This window comes from Mauremys reevesii, linkage group 4, assembly GCF_016161935.1.
Source record: "Mauremys reevesii isolate NIE-2019 linkage group 4, ASM1616193v1, whole genome shotgun sequence".
NCBI classification, from domain to species: domain Eukaryota; kingdom Metazoa; phylum Chordata; order Testudines; family Geoemydidae; genus Mauremys; species Mauremys reevesii.
This window is the reverse complement of record NC_052626.1, coordinates 118,708,263-118,729,592: the sequence shown is the minus strand read 5'-3', so window position 1 is coordinate 118,729,592 and position 21,330 is coordinate 118,708,263. Positions and strand designations below refer to the sequence as shown.

General features: G+C 47.9%; 1 pseudogene; it reads right to left on the bottom strand.

The window, feature by feature from the left end:
* Positions 1-12,224: 12,224 nt before the first annotated feature.
* On the bottom strand, positions 12,225-19,874 carry LOC120404872 (annotated as a pseudogene).
* Positions 19,875-21,330: the final 1,456 nt, after the last annotated feature.

Here is a 21,330-nt window from a genome sequence, read left to right as displayed (position 1 = left end):
TCATACCAATGACTAAGGCTTTGTCTATACTGGCAAGTGAAAGGCAAAACTTTTGGCATTTGTTAGAGGGCTTTCCCTTCCCCACCTTCCCTGGTTCTTGTAACGCAGATGGAAAGCAGAAGACCAGAAGTTCAAAGTGCAGGCAATGCAATGTTTATTGCGGATAGTTCTAAGCAAACATATTTGGAAGTCCTTCATACCAGTCGGGCTTATCTCTATATGCTCCCCTATTCCCTCTCCCCCAGTCTCCCATTCCCCTATTACCATTATCGTTCCCCTTCCCACTCCCCCTCCTTCTTCTTAGCAGGCCCAAATATACCTGCAATGCACGCCCCTAGTCACACCCCTTACGACTTATGGTCATGTTCCGTTCTGGAGAGTCGTGAGTGGGGGTCTTCATCCCACCCCTTTGGAACCCCATGGGAGGGGTAAGGAGTGAGGTTATGCTCCGGTCAGGGGCAGGCATTTCTCTGGTCTTTTAGTGTTTTACGTCCTTGCTTTGAGATAAGGAGTTGAGGCAGTTGTCAAATGTCCGCTCATATATTGTACTCCCACCATGCCCTGTAACACTTTTAGCTCCATCCTTTATCTGTCGCATTGTACTAAAAGACTGGTTGTGGGAAATGCAACACACAGCATCTTTGTCCTTTGTTCTTCACACATATTAGTAAGGATGTAAGAGTATTAAACATCAAACCCAAAACTCTGTCTCGGGCTAACAAACAGGCTTATAAGCTAACAGCATTCTGAGGTGTTAAAAAAACACACACACACCCCCGAAAGACAAAAGTTTTGCCGATGACAAGTGCTGGTGTGAACAGTGCTTTGTATGCAGCAGCGCTGTCCTTCCAACAATACTAACGCCACTTGTTGCAGTTGAAGTTTTCTGTTAGCAGGAGACGTCTCTTCTGCCACCAAACAATGGCTACACTGTGCACCTTTTAGTGGCACGACTGGAGCGACACGGCCATGTCTCTAAAAGCTGCGCAGTGTAGACGTAGCCTAAGGTTAAGAGTCTCTCATGGGCATTTTTAGTAAAAGGTCATGGGCTTCTGTGAATTTTTGTTTATTGCCCATGGAGGCCTGTTGAAGGGCAAGAAGCAGATGTCCAGCCCTCCTTGGGAACAGGGTAAAGTCACCATGACTTAGACCTTCGGGGGAGAAAAAAGGAGAAAATCCTGGATGGCCCCAAACCTGGAGACTGACTGGCCCAGGAGCAAATTATGGATTCAAGTTCAAATGGTTTGGATGTGGGAGAGGTCTCACTTCTTAGCCCTGGTACTTCAGCCATCCTGTTCCTCTCAGGAGACTATCCACTGGACCAGGAGCATCCATACTGCCTGAAAAAGAATAAGAATCCCATCAGATTTCACAATATTTACTTTCCATTTAGCGCTACCAGATTCCTGACAAGCAAACACATCATGAGCCACATTCCCCCACCCACTAACTACGGCTTAATAATCATAAACATGAATGGGGACTTCCTGGCTTGAAATAAAGACCCTTTTAAGAAGCATCGCGACCAAGGGGACTGGCCATCTGGCAAGTTCAAGAATGGAAGATGGAGCCATTTGCTTCTCATTGTGCCAATCTGGCCACAAGCTGGGGAACGACTGGCTCAGAACCATTAGGATTAGCATACAGAGCCTTCCACTTCTAGGCCTCTAGGTATAGTGTGAGCCCAAGACAAGGAATGGATGTTTGGTGACCCCATGTCAGATGATTGGGAAGGAGGTGGGTCTCAGTCCCAGACTCTGGTGGGACAGGTGCCCACATTGCCAGATAAATTAATCATAAGGGGCACTAATTGGGCCCCTTTATTTCAGTATACAAGTCAGAGATCAAATGGGTCACAGAAACCAATCCTCTCTTTTCTCCCACCTTTAGAGGTAAGCCTTCCAGGTCAGGGCTGGAACAGTTATTGGACTTGAGGACAGAGGTCTTTGCTGTCCTGAGACCTTCAATTCACAATAAGAGATCTATCCCTGATGCCCCTTCCCTTCAGCTCCCTGTCTGGGTGAAGCTGTGTGTACCATAGTGCCTCCCACTGGTGGCCCTGTTAAGGCGGAAGGTCTAGAAATTATGGAGATTCCACTCCACTGACTCAATGCCCTGATCTAAATATTTGATGAATATGCATGAGCTCACTGACAGAAACAGCAGAAAACTTCTCGATTACAAGAATTTAAACCTGACAAAGCTCCAGTGTGGAACAAGTTTTAGGAACACAAGAATTGCCATGCTCCTGGCTGGCTCTGGTTTGGTGCCCACGTAGTCCTTCTCCTGGTCTGGGTGGAGGCCTGTGTGATCTTCAGGAAACACTCTGGCCCGAGGGGCTTGAAAGAGCCCCTCCTCACTTAGTCACTGAGTTCCACCTGCCTCTGCTTCACAGGGCCTGGGCTTCTGCAGCGCCCCTCCCCCAGACTTCCTGTGTCTGGGAAGCTGAATGCCCGGAAAGATACAATTCCCAATGTCCAGCCTCAACGTAATAACAACACCACTTAACAAACCACGTTTATAGAATTCGCTCCTCCAAACACTTATAACCATCCTACTAACTTGCTAATAAAGTTCAGTTAATCTCAGGTGCCCTGTGCTGGTCTCCCTGACAGATCAGCACTATTGTTGTCAGAAGGCTGTGAGTCCATTTTGTTCCAGAGGTGGCATGTCCTGCAGCTCGGCTGTCTTGATCTGTTACCTAACTGAGAACATCTCAGGCCAAACGTCTGATTTTACAACCCTCCTTCCTGTATTCTGGATGTGGAGACGGTGTCACCTATCCTTCATCAGTCTGAGGCCATCTAGGGTGACAGCCTGAAACAACTGCAGGGCAGTCTCCTTAATACCACCACTGTTGGAGACCATTGATTTCCATCACAGATGCGTGCTGCATCATATTCACAATTTGGTGGAAGATCCCGGGATCCCAAATCATCTGGCTTTTTTTTTATTTGTTTTCTCTGTCTCTCTTTATTCTTCTGCAAATCCCCAGTCCCTCGGATGGCAGTTTTGATCATTGCAGTCTACCCAGTTCTCAGTACTCTGTTAAACCACAAGTCTGCAGGTGACATACCACGTTTCATTGGTACCAACCTATAACAGAACTGTCCTAAGCCTGGCTCAGAGTGCAACTCCAGAGCCTTTTTCAGTAGCCGCTTTATTATTTTAACACCATTTCCCATCAACCCACTGGTTTGGAGATAATGGAGATTTAGCAGTTACATGTCTAAACCCAAACTTCACTGCAAACTGCTCAAACCCATGCCCACTAAACTGCTGCCCATCGTCAGACTTTACTCTGTCAGGTATAACATGGCTAGCAAAAATAGACATGCACAATCACCTGTTCAGCTATAGTACCTTCCAGTAAGGCTATCTCAGGAAAGTGAGAATAGTCTAGAAGGAAGACATTGTTTTTTTCCAGCCAATGTAAACAAATCTCTGCCTATTTTGCTCCAGGGGGCCAATTATTCCTGTGCCACCAACATTGGCTCTTTTGCTAGACTTGGCCTGTACTTTTGGCATATACGACAAGCCTTGATGGCTTCCTCAATCTTGCTGTTCATTTGAGGCCAGTGTAAAACATTTCCAGCACTTCTCTTAGATTTCTCTATTCCTAAAACTCCTTCATTTCTCCTTCATAACACATTTTACTGTAGCATCTTATGAAGCCCCATCCTGATTCCTTTAAACATAGTCCCATCTGATACGGACAGCTCCCGCTGAACTCGATAATAGGGACTGGAAATATGCTGTCCAGGCCACTCTGTGCATTACTTGCTACAGGATCTCACCCTGAGCCATACCTCCAGCAATCATACTGCACATTTTGTGTGACACTGGAAAGCTGTTGTTGTTTAAAACAAAAAGATTCTTGAAAGCTCTTGCAAAGTGTTGGACTCCATTGCATTTCATGCATCTTTTTCCCACATGCCGGGCATTATCTTGGAGCTGTACACACTGTGGCAACCAGCACAAGCCACGTGCTCTTTTTGCAGAACTCTGACTTGAAAGTCTCCATGCCTTTCTGCCTCAGGTCTCTTTTCTTGCAGTATTTTAAATTCTCTACCATGTCCACAGTCTCAGAGCACTGCCCACCCTCCACAAACTTCCCTCTGGACTACGTGACTTCCATTGCTTGACAAATTCTCACAGATTTGTCAACAGTTAATTATGGCTCTTCCAGTAGCCTCTGAGATTTTTGTTCCGGATCCCAGTCACAATCTGGACTCTTATCAGGGACTCAGTTTTAGCCTCCCCAAACTTAAAAGTTCAGCTCTTCATCCTCAAATCAGTCACAAATTCTTGCAGGCTGCAAGGAATTCTGCAATGGGAATAGCACAATTGGTTATGATCAGCCAACTGTCTGTAGAAGAGACTATATTATAGACTAGCAGGGGGAGCTGCAGGTCAGGACTGAGGGGCATCAGAAGAGCTGTGGATGTGTCAGGCCTGAGGGTTGGAACCGCAAGGTGGCCTATGGCTCAGGACTGAGGCGCTTTAGCAGCCCTGGGTGTGTATTTCATATCCCAGGGCTATAATAATGAGGTCAAGACTGAGAGGCCCTGGCAGAACTGGATGGAGACCCAAGACTGGAAAAGCAGGGGGTGCTATACGACAGGATTTATCCCTACTGCTTCAGGGTGTTACAAGGTGCCTGTATTGTCTCCCCGGTGTCAGATGTCTCAAAGCAAACCTCCCTTCTCTAAATCTGAGATCTAGTTCACCTCTTTGTTGAAAAACCTGGAGCAGGGAATGGAAAATACCTGCCCATTTGCGAGACTAACACCAGATGCCAGGACCTCACTGTGGGGCATCAGGGGACACCGGATAAGCTGATTTTCAGGACCAGTTCCGCTCAGATAAACTTGTTCAAACTGATAAGTTTTCATACACAATGTGGCAAACTTAGGCCTGCCCAGTTCCAGGCCCCTTTCTTAGGGTTGTCACTGGCCTAAGGTGACTTGACTCCCAGTCACGTTGAAACCTCATCCTTCCCCTGGTGTTTGCTTGTCCCCACAGGGTTAGGAACGGATAGTGCTAAATGGAAAGTTAAATGCTATTTTTTAATCTCATGAGATTCTCATTGTGCTTTCTGGCAGAGCGGCTGCTCCTGGCATGTGGGCACATGGCCTGGTGCCTAAGTCCATGGATGGCCTCCTGCCAGGAATAGGAAGGCTGCAGTGTCAGGGCTAAGCAGTGAGGCCTCCCCACACATCCCAGCCATGGAGACTTGAACCCATGATCTGCTCCCGGTGCAGGTAATCACTCGCCAGTTTGGGCGCCATCCAGAGTATGTTCCTATGTCATGGTGAACTTACCCTCTACCCAAGGAGGGTTGGACATCTCTTCCCTCTTCTCCTCCACTGGTGGCCTCCATAGCCCACCAATGCCTTAGCCCTGTCATTCCCAACCACAACTTGCCATTTGCCCTAGACCTATTGGAGAATTCCAGCATATTTCACCTACAAATATCACCCAAGAGCTGTCAGGTGACAAAGCCTTTCACTACAGAACTGGTTGAGCTGGAACCAGCACCATACAAGTAACAGGCTCTGGAGCCCACTCCCCTGAGTCAGCCAGTCGCTCAGATTCATGCTGCACGTCCTATTTCCAGTCCACTAACTGCAGCTCCCTGTGCTGACCTGGGCTCAGAATCATACCAATGAGTTAGAGATGTAATGCTCCAAATCCCAGTTCCCATAGAGACACCAGTTCCCCACAACATGGCAGTATTGTAACTGGGGCCCAAGGTGTGGAAAGCTCCATTTCCATGGTGGTACCCACTCTCCCAACAGGGGTCCAGCCAGATAGGAACCAATGACCGAGAGGTAAATGTCTTCGTATCCAATTCCAATTCTTCAGTGCTGCACCCGTATTGTTCTTTAGAACAACCCAGAGGCATTTCTTTTCAAACTTAGCCAGGAAACGTCCTCTAACTCTCACCTGTTCCTTGTGAAGGGCATCCCCATTTTCAGGTCACGGCCACGTGAAGATGGAAATCTATGAACTTGGAATGTTCTCCAATCTCCTCATAGAAGTCAATGTTTCTGCGGTTGGTTTAGAGCTGTACCTGCACAGCCTCTTCTCCACACAAGCCCAGGAGAACCAGTATCTCCTGTTTCCTCCTGGCCGGAGATTTTCTGGAGCATGAAGCTGGCATGGTGAGCTGGGCAGTTGCAGTCAACCATAGAGCTCTACTAGGAATGTTTGCAAAGCCGGACCGTCAGGAAAAGGAATTTCAAAAATCCGCAGGGCTTGAGGGAGGCCTTCCGTTCTATGTGACCCCTAGGCAGTGAAATTTACAATGGTGTGGGACAGCTGTTAGGGTTGACATAAGTCACACAATGTCTACAGTCACATTGTGTCGCCCTAGGAACATTGACTGTGGCGCTACGCTGCTTGGGGAGGTGGTGTCAGCATAGCAGGGCACTTACATTGGTGGGAGACAAATTTAAGTGTAGCTACGTGCACAACTAGGTCAACATCAGCTGCCGGGCTTCGGCCTAACTCTGTGCTATGGGCCAGGCCTCTTACAGTAAAAGCAACTATTTTGGAAAAATGTGTCAGTCTGACTTAAAGGAAAAGGACTCAGGACTTATCTATGCTGGGAAGTTCATTTGTGTTAAGAGAAGGTGTGTATTTAAAGCGGAATTGCTGTTCCTGATTAACTCTCTGTGTGGATGTTGTTATTCTGGAATGAGTGCCTTATTCTGAATTAGCTGCTTATTTGAGTACAGTATAAATGTCTCTAGCCCTTCTCTTGGATTTTCCTGTCCCTAACTGACCATTATGTATCCTTGTTAAGATATTTTTCTACAATATGTTACTGGGCCACCACCCTGATGCCTTTAAACAAAAGACCATCCAGCACCGAGAGCTACCCCTGAATTGGTGGTATAGCTGGAAACACAGTCGTGGCCACCTCGTGCTGATAGCCTTAATCACGTTCTGCAGCAACTCATCCTGTGCACCTAAGCAATCACAGTCCTCATACCATGGAGACGAGACACGGATTTTTTAGACTATCGCGTCTAATCTGGACGCGATAGTTCGAACTCCCCGCGCGCTCCGGTCGACTCCGGTACTCCACCACTGCAAACGGCGGTGGCGGAGTCGACCTTGGAGCCACGGACTTCGATCAGGCGGCGTCTGGATGGGTAAGTAGTTCGAACTAGGGTACTTCGAGTTCAGCTACGCTATTCACGTAGCTGAACTTGCGTACCCTAGTTCGATCCCCGCCCTTAGTGTAGACCTGCCCTTATATATATAACATTGAGAAATTCTTTACTAACAGGGATTAAAGTCAAAGTCGCCTCCTCTGTTTGAGAATATTGACACTCAGGTTTTGTTAGCGTTTGCTACACAAGCTACTGCTCTCCACTTCACCAGTTGCTGTAAGAGAACTAAACCACTGAAAGATACAGTTTCCCTCATCTACAGGATGCTGCCCTCCCTGCTACTTGCCCTGGTCGTGGAGGCAGTTCCTGCCATCAGCTAGGGGATGTTCTGCGTGGACTCAGTGAGTTATTATTTGCACTGGAGTAGTGCCAGAGGCTGCAATCAAAATCCCATTGTGCAAGGCACTGTACGTTACATGTAGTGAGAGGCAGCATCTGCTCTGAAGAGCTTCCAAGCTGAACAGACAAAGGGAGGATCATTAGTCCCATTGTACAGGTGGAGAACTACAGAACAAAGAAGGAAAGTGACTTGCCCAAGATCCCACAGGGCATTTGTGGCACAGGCAGGAATTGAACCTAGGCATCCTGAGCCTCAGGCTAATGCCGTAAACATAGGCCATAATGGGAGGAGCCGTTAGATTGTGCGTCTTACACTGCAGCTTGTTGTTACGCCGCTAGGTGTAGAAGGCCTCATAAACTGAGTCAAGCCATCAGCTTTTGAATCAAACGTTACTATTCCCAGTGTGACAAAGCTGTCAGAACAGCTGTGAATCAGACCCTTCCACTTCCTCCATGCAGGGGCGGCTCTAGGTATTTTGCCGCCCCAAGCACTGCAGGCAGGCTGCCTTCGGCGGCAGCCTGCGGGAGGTCCGCCGAAGCCGCAGGACCAGTGGTCCCTCCGCAGGCATGCCGCCGAAGGCAACCTGCCTGCCACCCTCACAGCAACCGGCAGAGCGCCCCCCCGGCTTACCGCCCTAGGCACGCACTTGGTGTGCTAGTGCCTGCAGCCGCCCCTGCCTCCATGTCACAGTCATAAAGACTCAGCCGTACAGTTGCAGAGGATTAAAATTAAAATTGAATTAAGCTAATTGCAATTATATTGTGTGCGTTTAGCTATTATAACTTAATGAAATAAATACACTATATAGTTAAGGGTTAATTAAAATAATTTTAAATATGGTTTTTGTATTTTGTGTATTGTATTTTGTAGTTTGCATGTGTGGAGGCTGGTAGGGGCGGTGTGCTGGGAGAGAAGCTGAGCCCTGATTAGGGGGCGGGGCTTCTCTGCTTAGGGCTCCTATAAAGGTAGCCAGCCAGTCAGGCAGTGGCATAGACAGCTGCAGCGGCACAGGAGCCAGCAAACAGGAGTTTACAGGAGGAGTTTGCGGGGGAGACTTAGAGACCTAGGCAGAGGAACTGACAGCCTAGTGAAGGGAGTGGGTGGTGGTCTGCCGGTGTTCTGGTGCCTGTTGGGGTTTTGTTTTGGTTTGTGTTTCCTGGACTAACAGGATTTAGGTGGGAAGGCTATGACCGATACAGAGGCAGCAGTGAAAGACACAATGAGGATGACTGGATGTGGAAGCTGCAGCATGTACATGATCCTGGAGGGGGTTCCTGAAAAGAGTTTCGTCTGCATGAAGTGCCGCCTGATAAAGCTGGTGGAAGAAAAGATCCGAGGACTGGAGATGCAGGTGGAAACTCTGGTAGAGTGTAGAAGGGGGTTCGAGCGGATGATGGAGCAAAGACATGAGGAGGTTGAAGGGATAAGCTCAGACTTGCAGATGGAAACAGGACCAAAGAATTCTGAGGGGAGACTGCTGGGTGAGGAAAGTGGACGGTGGAAGCATGTGACTAAGAGAACCAGGCAGAGGAAAAGACAGGCCAGTGAAGGAGAAATAGAGCTCAGGGACAGGTTTGCAGAGTTGGAAAATGAAGAAGGGGCACAGCAGGTGGTCGCTGAAGGTGAGAGGGCAAGGAAGAAAAGAGCAGCTAGTCCTACAGGAAGAGGGGAAGAGTCAATGGAGACAACACCAACTATGAGCCCCAGGAGGATACAGGATGGGTTGCGGAGGATTGCAAGGGACAATAGAAATCGAGAGGACTTGCAGCCAGAGGGAACAGGGGATAGACCGGAGAACCACACGATCACCAGGAAAAGGCAGGTCTACGTGATTGGGGACTCCTTACTGAGAAGAATAGACAGGCCTATAACTAGAGCTGATCCGGAGAACAGAAGGGTGTGCTGTCTGCCGGCTGCTAAGTTACGGGATGTGGACCTGAGGCTGAAAAGGATTCTAACAGGAGAGGGAAAGAATCCGCTGATTGTCCTTCATGTGGGAACAAATGATACGGCTACATTCTCGCTGGAACGTATCAAGGCAGACTATGCCAGACTGGGGAAGACCCTTAAGGAAGTCGAGGCTCAGGTGATCTTCAGTGGGATTCTGCCTGTTCCTAGAGAAGGGCAACAAAGGTGTGACAAGATTACGGAGATCAACAGATGGCTCAGGCAGTGGCGCTATAAGGAGGGCTTTGGGATGTACGGCCACTGGGAAGCATTCATGGACAGAGGATTGTTCTCTCGGGATGGACTTCACCTGAGTAAGGAGGGAAATAGACTTTTAGGATGGAGGCTGACACAACTGATTAAGAGAGCTTTAAACTAGGAATTTGGGGGAGATGGTTGCGAGATGTCCAGGTAATCTCCACTCTGGAATTCAGCATTGAGAGGGAAGAAAACAAATTTAAGAGAGGATACAGCCGTGGGCAGGAGAATGGACATGAGGAGGAACGGTAGTATAGATACCAGTCAAATTGGTGATACTGGTGGTAGAATGTCTGTGCCTAACCAGGTAAAGAATGTCAGTGAACCCAAACGACAAAAATTAAGATGTCTGTACACTAATGGGAGGAGCCTAGGTAACAAAATGGAGAAACTAGAGCTATTGGTGCAGGAAGTGAAACCGGATATTACAGAGATATCAGAAAAATGGTGGAATAGTAATCGTGACTGGAGTACAGGTATTGAAGGCTATGTGCTGTTTAGGAAAGACAGAAATAAAGGCAAAGGTGGTGGAGTAGCATTGTATGTCAATGATGAGGTAGACTGTAAAGAAATAAGAAGTGATAGAATGGATAAGACAGAGTCTGTCTGGGCAAAAATCACACTGGGAAAGAAAGCTACTCGAGCCTCCCCTGAGATAGTGCTTGGTGTGTGCTACAGAGCGCCGGGATCTAATCTGGATATGGATAGAGACCTCTTTAATGTTTTTAATGAAGTAAACACTAATGGGAATTGTGTGATCAGGGGAGACTTTAACTTCCCAGATATAGACTGGAGGACAAGTGCTAGTAATAATAATAGGGCTCAGATTTTTCTGGATGTGATAGCTGATGGATTTCTTCACCAAGTAGTTGAAGAACCAACAAGAGGGGATGCCATTTTAGATTTGGTTTTGGTGAGTAGTGAGGACCTCATAGAAGAAATGGTTGTAGATTTTCAAAAAGGGCAGCCCCGCTGCATAAGTTGTTAAAGAAGGGTGTGAAATGAAACAGGGGCCCTTTGAGGCAGGAAGCCAGGATCCAGTTAATGCAGGCCTTAGTCCAGGGTCCAGTTTTAGCATATTCCCAGGTGGGACAGCCATTTGTGCTACAACTGGCAACTACAAAAATGGAATGGGGAGCGGTACTAAGTCAGCACCATGGAACAGGGCTCCATCCTATGGCTTATGCCCTTAAATAAAGTAGAAAGAGGGCTTACTCCTAATAAGAAAGGAACCTTAGGGCAACCAAAAAAGGCATAGCCCCTATATCTGCATCAACAAAAAAAACCCCTAAATAAATAGATTTAGTCACCCTTCAAAGCAGGACCCCAGTCTAGCAGAGATCATGGCAAAAAACATACAGAAAATGGACAGTGTGGCAGCATACATCCAAATTAATCCTAGCCCCAAAACAAAACAAACAAAAGTAGTTTGGGTGGTACCCGCAGCATTAAAAACAGAACTAATTTCCCTAGCCCATGAGAAGGGGCATTTGAGAGTAAAAAAAATCTTTAGCTAAATTGTAAGCACCTGCCTGGTGCCAAATATAAGCAGCAATATGAAATAGTTTGTAAATAACTGTCTGTCCTGTACAGCCAATACTGTTAATTCGAAAAGAATCAAAAAGCCTCTAAAACACCAGAGAATAGAGGGGCCTTGGGCTCGTTTACAATTTAATTACATGGGCCCTTTAGCAAGAAAAGCCAGGGGTAGTCAGTATTGTTTAGTAATTGTTAATCTGTTTACAAAATGGAGTAAACCAATCCTCACCCAAAACAGCACAGCCCAAACAACAGCCCATGTGCTGATTGAGCCGGTAATAACCAGGTGGGTTATTCCAAAAAAAATTGATTTGAGCCAAAGACCTCATTTCATCAAGAATATAACTAACAGGCTTTGTCAAGCCATTCAAATTAAGCAGAAATTGCATATAGCAAGTTGCATATATGCCAAGTTGCATATATGCCAAGTTCAGGCCAGTTAGAACGAGCTAATCGCACTCTTAAAACAGATTTCAAAAAAAAATAGTAAACCAGCAGAGTAAGGATTGGGATCAGCGACTACCATTTATTCTTATGGTCATAATGGACTCTGTGGTCTCTCATGGAGTTATCCCATTCAAGGCAACCCCTGGAAAAGACATGTGCCTTTCAGAACAATGGCGGGTAGATGGGGTACTGCTAATAAACTGCAACCCCGGATACTTACAGACCAGTGGATGCAACAGCTGTTAAAAGTTGTTCCTAGTACTCATAGGCAGGTAGCTGTGGCCCTAACAGCCAATGTTCAAAAAATGAATAAAAGATGGGTCCAATCCTAAACTTCATCAAAGAGAAACAATTCACTCAAATGCTCTTATATTCCTTTATTCTACTGGGGGTAAGATTACAGGATATCGGGTGAGTGTGGGGTCGGGGGTCACTAGATCGATACGCGGTGTTGGGACTCTAGAGGAACGGAGACTCTCCGGGGTCAGTGTTCCATGCGGGTGTCCCAGGGATGGCGCTGTGTTCATGCCACAGAGGCCAGGGCCACCTGGTTGTTGGCCCTGTCGAAGACAACGTAGTACTGGCGGATGAAGACGTCTCCGAGGATCCAGAGCCCTCCGACGTCGATGCTTTCAAAGCCGGAGGTACAAGAGCCTGACTCCTGCACAGGGGAAAAGGGGACATGGTAATTATTGGGCTGGAACTTCAGTAAATTATCATCCTGTAGGGCTAGCTGGTGTCTGTTACCATCTTGGGCTGGGATCTCAGAGCTCTCAAACCAAGTAGCATTAGGCTGGGTAGGACTTCGATGGGAGACCTCTATGGGCTGCAGGGAGTGACATTGGTGAGTTGGGCCCCAATTTTTGGTGCTTTTGGATGCCTAACTCCCAGTGAGCTAACTTTGTGGATCCGGGTCTCAGAACAGCCCCAGTGCCTAAGCCTGAGCCTAAGGGGTGCAGTCTGTCAACTGGGAAGAGCAGCAAGGTCCTGACCACTTCTGTTCATGACACATCGCTTGGGGAGGCAAAGTGTGCTCTCTCCAGGCTCCTGGCCAGATTCCAAAGGGAGCGATTACATTCTGCCATCAGATATCCTGCTGTGATTATAAGTGTATTTGGGCTTCCCCACTGCCTGCTACCAGCTGGTGTTGCTGTGTGCTGTTAAAGCACATTGCCTGTTCCTCCCCAGATGGGAGCAAACTTTTATAACAGGGGAGGAAAACTCCTTCCTGATGCCCGGATGCCCAGGCCCTGGAGCGCGAGGCAGTGATCTCTCTTGATCTCACCTCCTAGCTGGGGTACTGCTCATATAATTCTCTCCTAGCCCAGTAAGGCCGCTGCCCCGGTGATCCCCTGTGGTGGCGAGTTCTACAGGCTGCCTCACTGCTCTCCCAGTATGTCACTTTCACTGTGGGCCTGCCTTAATCTCAAACATGCCTCCCCTGGACCTCTTTGGGGGAAGAGCTCTCTGCCGCCCCACTCTCATTCTGGGGACAGACTCTGAGCTGCGTCTCAGTGATGCTCCTGCAGGCTCATGCCGGCTGTGCAAGGGAATGTTGCCAGCACACTCAGTGCAATGGCTTCAGGCACAAGCCCTGGCTAAGAGGCCCCGAGGCGGCTTTCTGAGCAGGACACTCACATCAATGATGTAGGCACTGGCGGGCACAGGGAACTCGATGCCGTTGATGGTGAAGACGATGTTGGGCAGGCTGCTCATGGCACTGCAGCTGATCTGCAGGGAGGAAGGCAACACACGGAGAAAAGGTTAGACATGTCTTGGGCAGTAGGTTCCCCAATAAGAGAGAGGGAGCATCACATCTGTGTGTAGCAGACACCTCTAGAAGTGTCCTTTCCTGATCCTTGCCCTTACCGTGCCATCGCTGGCACCAATGTAGGAGTTGATGCTGGAGATGCCAGTAGAGGGCCCAGCCAGCAGAGAAGTGCCAGTGTCAATGATAGCCTGGCAGCCACCAGAGCAAGCGATGGTCTCTCCATTCATGGTGACACTGCAAGAGAGAGAGTCAGGGGAACATCCCCAGGAACACTTCCAATCTCATTCCCACTCAGCCCACGAGCCAGCAGTGAGATGCCTGTAGGGTGAGTCTTGCTGACTGCCAGAAACTTTCCCCTGATGTTTCAGCCTTCACCTCTCCTTCCTTGGCTATTGCCCATCACTCCTCATCCTACAACCTTCTGGGACTGGGACCGATCTACCCTGGGGGTCACAAACAGCCGTCAAGGGATCATGACCACCCTGCCCTTTACTTTATTGCTAAACAGAGGAGAGAGGGGTCCTGGCAAAGGGGACGTGGGGGGTGGGGAGGTTGCTGCCCTTACCCTGCCCCCCTACTAGTGGCAGACACAGGTCATCGCTGGGTCCTGGTATGGGCAAGATGGAGATCCAGTCATCTAACTGCCTCACTGGTGAGCCCCTTTCCTATAACTCCGCCTTGTCTCTCATCTTGTCTAGACTCTAAGCTGAGCTTCCCCCGTCTCCCACATGCATCTCCTTTTGCCTGTCTTTTCAAAGTAACATTTTCAAAGGGGAAAGGCCAAGGGGTGGGTGACACCTGTCCATGGTGATTTCCCAGTAAGTCTCAGAGTAGAGAGGGATCCAGTTCAAGCTCCCAGAGTAGTAAGATGAGTCGATGCCGCCGAACATCACAAAGCTCCCACTCTGCTCATTGCTGGAGAAGGGAGAGAGGAGAGTCAAGGAGGATGTATGAATGGTCGGCTCAGGAGACAATAGCAAATGCTCCAGCTGTTAGAGAAGGAGCACAGCTGGGGAGTGCTGGGGTAGAGTCAGAGCTGGGCACATCAGCATCTAGTAGCAGAGATAGGATAGGATGGTTGGATGAGAGGCGCACCTCACCCCCTGCTTTGATATCACTTTGGGCTTTCTCTTCCTAGATCTCAAAAGCTAAGCACATTTGAGCCTGGCCAATCTGTGGATGGGAGACCACCAAGCAAAGGCCCAGGTGTTTGAGGCAGTGGTGTCAGTCACTCAGTAGGTGCTCCTCTTCCCTCAGAGTCAGTACTGAGCAGATGGTTCAGCCTGGTGCTAGAAGGTGATGAGCCAGGGTATCATCTGGGTGACATGTTAGGGGGAACTCTTCTCCCAGGAGTCAGGTTAATACCAATGCCCTAGTGTTTATTTCTGCTCCCACTAGCATAGAACAGTGGCCATGTTCAACCCCAGAGGTGGCTGCTTTGGGGGAATTCTGATGCAAAGGTTGCAGGGATCACTCATAGTGAGAGGCGCTATAGGAACGTGAATCTCACTGCAGCAGATGGGCTGTTTCCAGCCCTGACTTATGAGCTCAGGTAGACAGAGAAGAGGTCCTGGGAAACCAAACCCTCATTCATCATGTTGTCAAAGATGGGGGTGGCTCCAGAAGAGGCGATACTGGGGAAGGCCAGACCCAGGATCCCGTCAAAGGGGGCGTAGTAAAAGGTGGAGCCGGGCTCAGTTTCACTCAGACCAAAGATCTGGTTGGTGTCCACAATGCCTCCAACCTTGGGAGAGAGATGGGGACAATCAGACACACCCTGCACCCTGGGAGAAACTGCCAAGTCTACCACAGGGTCCTGATGGCCTGGGAAGTTCTCAGAGGCTGGCGTGCCATGCACTGTGGTCTCTCCCCCATATGAGAATATTCTGTGAATGGTCTCCTTGCCTCTTTTCTTCTCTTTTTCTATCCCCCCTCTCCCAGTTCACACCCATACTCTGCTTTAGCTTCCCAGATGTGTCCTGTCCTTCTAACTCCTAATCTTTCACCATGTCTGCTCCAGGGGCTTTGATCCTTTCTTGTGATTTACCCGGACGGTGTCATAGCCCAGGATTCCAGTCATGCTGCCGGTGCCATACTGGATGGAGAGGCTCTGGCTGGTGGCCTCGTAGGTGGAGGAGTCTGATGGATTGAATTTGTTGTGGTTTGCTGCAAGTACAGAAGAGTCAGATGGTCACAGACTGACACTTGTAACTCTCCCCATGTGTTGTATGGAGAGCCTGGGTGACTAGTGCGACAGTGAATTCCTTGGTCGGACCAGGGTGCCTAAGAGTCACACACTGCAGTGCTCAGCATTGCCACACCTGAGTGCCTTTGTGGATCTAGCTTCTTGTCTTACTAGGGCCTGTTCCACTTCTGACACTGTGTAGTATGTGGAGGGACAATGGAGGGAGACCTGCTGCTCTCTGGCTTTCTGAGTGAATAAAAATTGATGATAAAAAGGAAATCAGATTTTCTAAAATGTCAGTATATTTTTCTTTTTTAAAATAAACCTATTTAAAGTTAACTTTGAAATTCTGACAACATATGGTAAGGCCTAAAGTTACTAAAATCTACTAAAATCATTTAAATTCAATACAAAGGTTATTATTAAGCAGTGGCTTTAAAGAAAGTCAACAGAACAGGAAGATTTCACCTGGAACCAGAGTTTCCTTTTGGTTTAGTACTAAACGAGCTTTTTAGATAGCAGTAGCCTCTTCTGCAGGTGCAGAGAGAATTCTTTCTTCAAGTCAGTTTATTAACTGGTTCAGTTCATGGACTAGTTCATTCCAACTTAAGAAACTGACTGGGAATTGAAAAAGTGGGAACACTGGTTTTCCTCTTCCAATCTTGGAATAAAAGCTAGGTTAGAGAGGATGAGCTCTACAAGTTTTAAAATCTTAAAGAACACGCTGGTCAGAAACAAGAGTTCAGTTCACTGACTACAGATAGCACTTCCTTTGTTTCATAAATCAATTAGTTTGAAATGCAAAATGTTTGGAAAAAAATTTCTTTCTTGTATATACAGCCCACTGAAAGGTGTTTTAACTAATTTCTTTTAAAAGCTGGATTTTGAATTTTAAAGTGAATTCCAATTTCCATCCAAATTGAGTCTGATACAAACCAAAAATTAATCATGCAGTTAATAAGAAACGCCTCCTTCACTATTTTCTAAAATAACTAAGAAATGAACAAAGTAAGAATTTGAATAAGTGTATCTAAAGCTATGTTAATTGCTTAAATATATGTGTATTGACATAGAGTTAGCCCCTGATTTCCTAAAGGAAGTACCAAATAGAATGTAAATCTATAGTTGCAAGTCAACCTGTTTATAGTGGTAACAAACCAGTGAGAATCAACTTCCTTTAGAAAAATAATTAAAATCAATTATTTCACTTAAGGTTCCCCCTTGCTAATGTAAATCTCTATAATTTCAGTCAACCCGCCCAGTTGGAATGTCAAGGCAAGAGACGTTGCAGGTGACTTACAGCAGGCTGTGCTGGAGCAGTACACGGAGGGCACCCACAGGTTGGAGGAACCGGTGTCGAAAATGACAGTGAAATCCTGAGCGGGCGTACCAATTGAGATGGTTCCATAATAATCAACCTGTCAAAGCAGGACAAAAAACAATGGAAAAAGAGGAAACCCTTGCCATCCAAGGGCTAGAGCATTACCTGGAGTAAACCGGCGTAGCTCCACCAGCTGAGGGTCTGGGCTACAGTGTCCTTGCTAAAGACTCAGCCTGAGCTGGTGTTTCTCTGCCATCACTTTGCCCAGCATGGCTCCTAGCAACTCCTGGCGTCCAATAGCCACAGGCCATCAAATGCACACAATCATTAAGCCTCAGACTCCTGAATCTCAGCGTGTGGAAGAGCACGATTGGAAGAAGGCAGCCAGCAGACCCTGGGAGTGCTATTTCCAAAGCTCTTCTTAATGCCATCCAATGACAGTTGGGGGCTGGGTGGCCCAGCACAGGTTCTTGGCTGAAGCAAGATGGGAGCTTGGTTGGAAGCACATGGGTGGGGGAGTGGGGTTGAGGCCCTTTTGGGAGGAGGAGAGATCAGCTGTTGGCAGAGGAGTGGGAAGCTTTGATGAGGAGAGGAAGGCTACAAGACCTGCTCTCCTGCCATACTCACGTCCATGTAGTTTGTTAGGGGCTCGCTGGCAGCCTCGTTGGCCAGGCTGGGGAAATACTTGGAGGCCGGGTTACGAGGGTGTTTCTTCAGGAAATCCTCCAGCAAGCCATGGTCCTTAAGGTTCTGCCTCAGGGATTTCCCCTTCTTCAGGGGGACCCTAATCAACAAGGGTAGGGAGAGAGACCGTTCTATTACAAATAAACAATAGACAAGCCTTTTGTTCAGAGCCTACAGTGCAATCCAGCTTTTACATTGCACTGAAACCGCTTATTACACTAGGATTATCAAAACAGTGTAAAGGAGTTGGGTGCCCAATGCACTGCAAGTCAATGAGAGTTGGGCACATAATTCCCAGCCTATATGTACTAGAAGAGAGACGGCTCAACGTTCTGGGTGCTGTACTGTCTGTCCCTGCCCTGTAGAGGTTACTGTTGAAATAGACAAGATGGACAAAGGAAGTATTAGCCGCCACCTTGACTCCGTCAACCGTGCGATTCTGCTTGAAATCACGTTCTCGCTTGGCTTCCACGTCTCTCCTTTCATGGTTCTCCTCGTACATCTGTAATCACTCCTTTGATGCCTTCAGAGCGTCGGCCCTCCAACATTCTGTGGGAGTCCCACAGAATTCTCCTTCTACCCCTTATATCTGTGTTCATCCACAAACACAAATTCCACTACAACCTCTATACTGATGACTCCCAGATCTGCCTCCCTCCTCCAGACCTGTCTCCTTCTGTCCAAACTGAAATCTTGACCTTCTAGGCCTGGCTTGATGGGAGTAATTGAACATGGGGGAGGCCTCTTTTTAGGAGGCAGGATTAGTAAGGTACTGTGAATAGATCAGCAGGCTGAACGCAGAATGTCTGTGCTAACCAGGACAGGTAAGTGCTTGGTAAGCCAAGAGAGAGAATGGTTGAACTAGCCAAGATAAGGCAGAGAACATCAAGGGAATCATTTACAAAGAACAGAATAACAGTGGATGAGATAAGACGGGAATATAAAGATGAGTAAGTCACACATGGCGTGGATAGAGGATGCTGTACAGGGATTGGTTCCTACAAAGAAAGCCAATCCCAAAACACGTGAAACAACTTTTCTCTAGCTCCTCACATCCAGGCTATGTCGAAATCTTGCAAAATCTTCTTGCATAAACTCCATGAGATGCAGTCTTTCCTATCCCTTCACACAGTTATAGCTCTCGTCCCAGCTCTCCTCCTTTCACGTCTCAATTGCTGCAAAGTTTGTCTCCCTGTCCTTGACAAATGCCATTTTGCCCCATTCATGTCCATTCAGAACATTGCTGCAAAGATAATCTTCCTAACAAGTCACTTTGAACATGGCACTCCTCTCTTTGGGTCCCTCCACTGGCTCCCCCTGCTCTATGATATCAGACATAAGCTGCTTGTCTTCACTTCCAAGGCCCTTCGACTCAATCCCACCCTACCTCTCATTGGCTATCAAGCTATTGATGCCCATCTCCCATTGGCCCATGATGCCAGCTTCTACAGCCAACTTGGTAAATTTCCAATCAAGCACCTTCATGCTTTCTCCCACCTGCCCCCTATGGTTGGGAGGTCCTCCCCATAAACATCTGCAAAGCTACCTCACTGTCCTCCTTCAAATCCCTCCTTAGAAACTCTCCTTTGTCGTCGTGCCTATAAAAAAACCGTAACAACAATTTGGTTGCTGGTGTGCAGAGACCACTGTCCATCAAGCTGACTGATTGTTTACTTGTAGTCCCCTCTCTGTCTGCATATCTCTGTTGTCTCTTATGTCTTACTGAAGTAGTTATCTACTTAGGGAAGGGACAGTCTTCCAGTGCCTAGCGCAATGGAGTTCTGGTCCATGACTTATGGGTCCTAGATGTTACAAATAATAAACACTAATATTATCACAGAGAACTGATCCCCGGAGAGAGACTCCATCACTTGCCCATGGTCACAGAGGGAGTCTGTGGTAGAGCCAGGCATTAACCCAGATCTCTCAAGTGCCACTCCAGTGCCTTAACCGCAATACCTTCCTTCCTCATTCCTCTGCTACAACACAAAGCTAAGGGGCTCTTCCCAGCTGCTGCCTATGCATGAATGAAGAGTAGAGAAGAGAATGAGAGAGGTGCAGACACTCCCCTTGATAATCACACATTGCTCTATAGTAAGCCAAGTTCAGCAGCCCAAAGTGGTGTGTTCCCCCAGTACTCACTTGGTCACCCGGCACTGAGAGAGCGCCACCAAACTCAGGAGCAAAACCCACTTCATGATGTTTTCTGACACGCAAGCCAGTGGTGATGAGTGGTGAATGTAGAGAATTGCCTGGGTGCTGCTTCTTATAAACACACATCCCAGAGCTTTCCTTATCGCATTAATAGCCCTGATAAGGAATGTAAACCTTCCCGATAAGATCTTCCAAAATGTCCTTAAAAGAAATTTTGGAGAACACTCAAAGTCCATAGATTTCAACCTTCACTTGGCTCTGACCTGAAAATGGGGCATCGTCTAGAGGGAAAGTGTGAGAGTTCAGGGACGTCTAAGCTTTGAAAAGCAATGCCCAGGGGTTGCTTTAAAGAATGGGACAGGAGGCACAGAAGAACTAGAATGGGATACGGAGAGATTCACTGATTGGTTCATCATTCCAGTCTAGCCCCGTGCTGGGAGAGCAGGTACCTCAATGGGATTGGAGCCTTCCACATCTTGGGCACCACTTGCAATACAGCCACAGAATCACAGAAGTGTATGACTGGAAGGGAACTCAACAGGCCATTTAGTCCAGTCCCCTGCACTCGAGGCAGCCATGCAGTGGGGAATTAGAGCTTTACACCTCTAGGTCATTGGTAAGGATACAATTCTGTCACAGAGTTCACAGATTCCATGACTTCTTCCAGTGCAGGGCTGGAGCAGCTATCAGCCCCAGGCCATCAGAGCAGCAGCCTCAGGGCTAAGCAGTGAATGGAGTTGGCTCAGCCCCCTTGGGGCTGGAGCAGCTGCAGTCAGCCCCTGCCACAGGAGCAGCAGCAGGGCTGGAGGTGCTGCTGGAGGTCAGCCCCTGGCAGCACTCTCACTGTTAAAAACAACCCCACTCCCCACCGAAGTGCCTACCCTTCCCGCCCCCGGCAGGGCTCAGAGTCATACCAATGACTAAGGCTTTGTCTATACTGGCAAGTGAAAGGCAAAACTTTTGGCATTTGTTAGAGGGCTTTCCCTTCCCCACCTTCCCTGGTTCTTGTAACGCAGATGGAAAGCAGAAGACCAGAAGTTCAAAGTGCAGGCAATGCAATGTTTATTGCGGATAGTTCCAAGCAAACATATTCGGAAGTCCTTCATACCAGTCGGGCTTATCTCTATATGCTCCCCTATTCCCTCTCCCCCAGTCTCCCATTCCCCTATTACCATTATCGTTCCCCTTCCCACTCCCCCTCCTTCTTCTTAGCAGGCCCAAATATACCTGCAATGCACGCCCCTAGTCACACCCCTTACGACTTATGGTCATGTTCCGTTCTGGAGAGTCGTGAGTGGGGGTCTTCATCCCACCCCTTTGGAACCCCATGGGACGGGTAAGGAGTGAGGTTATGCTCCAGTCAGGGGCAGGCATTTCTCTGGTCTTTTAGTGTTTTACGTCCTTGCTTTGAGATAAGGAGTTGAGGCAGTTGTCAAATGTCCGCTCATATATTGTACTCCCACCATGCCCTGTAACACTTTTAGCTCCATCCTTTATCTG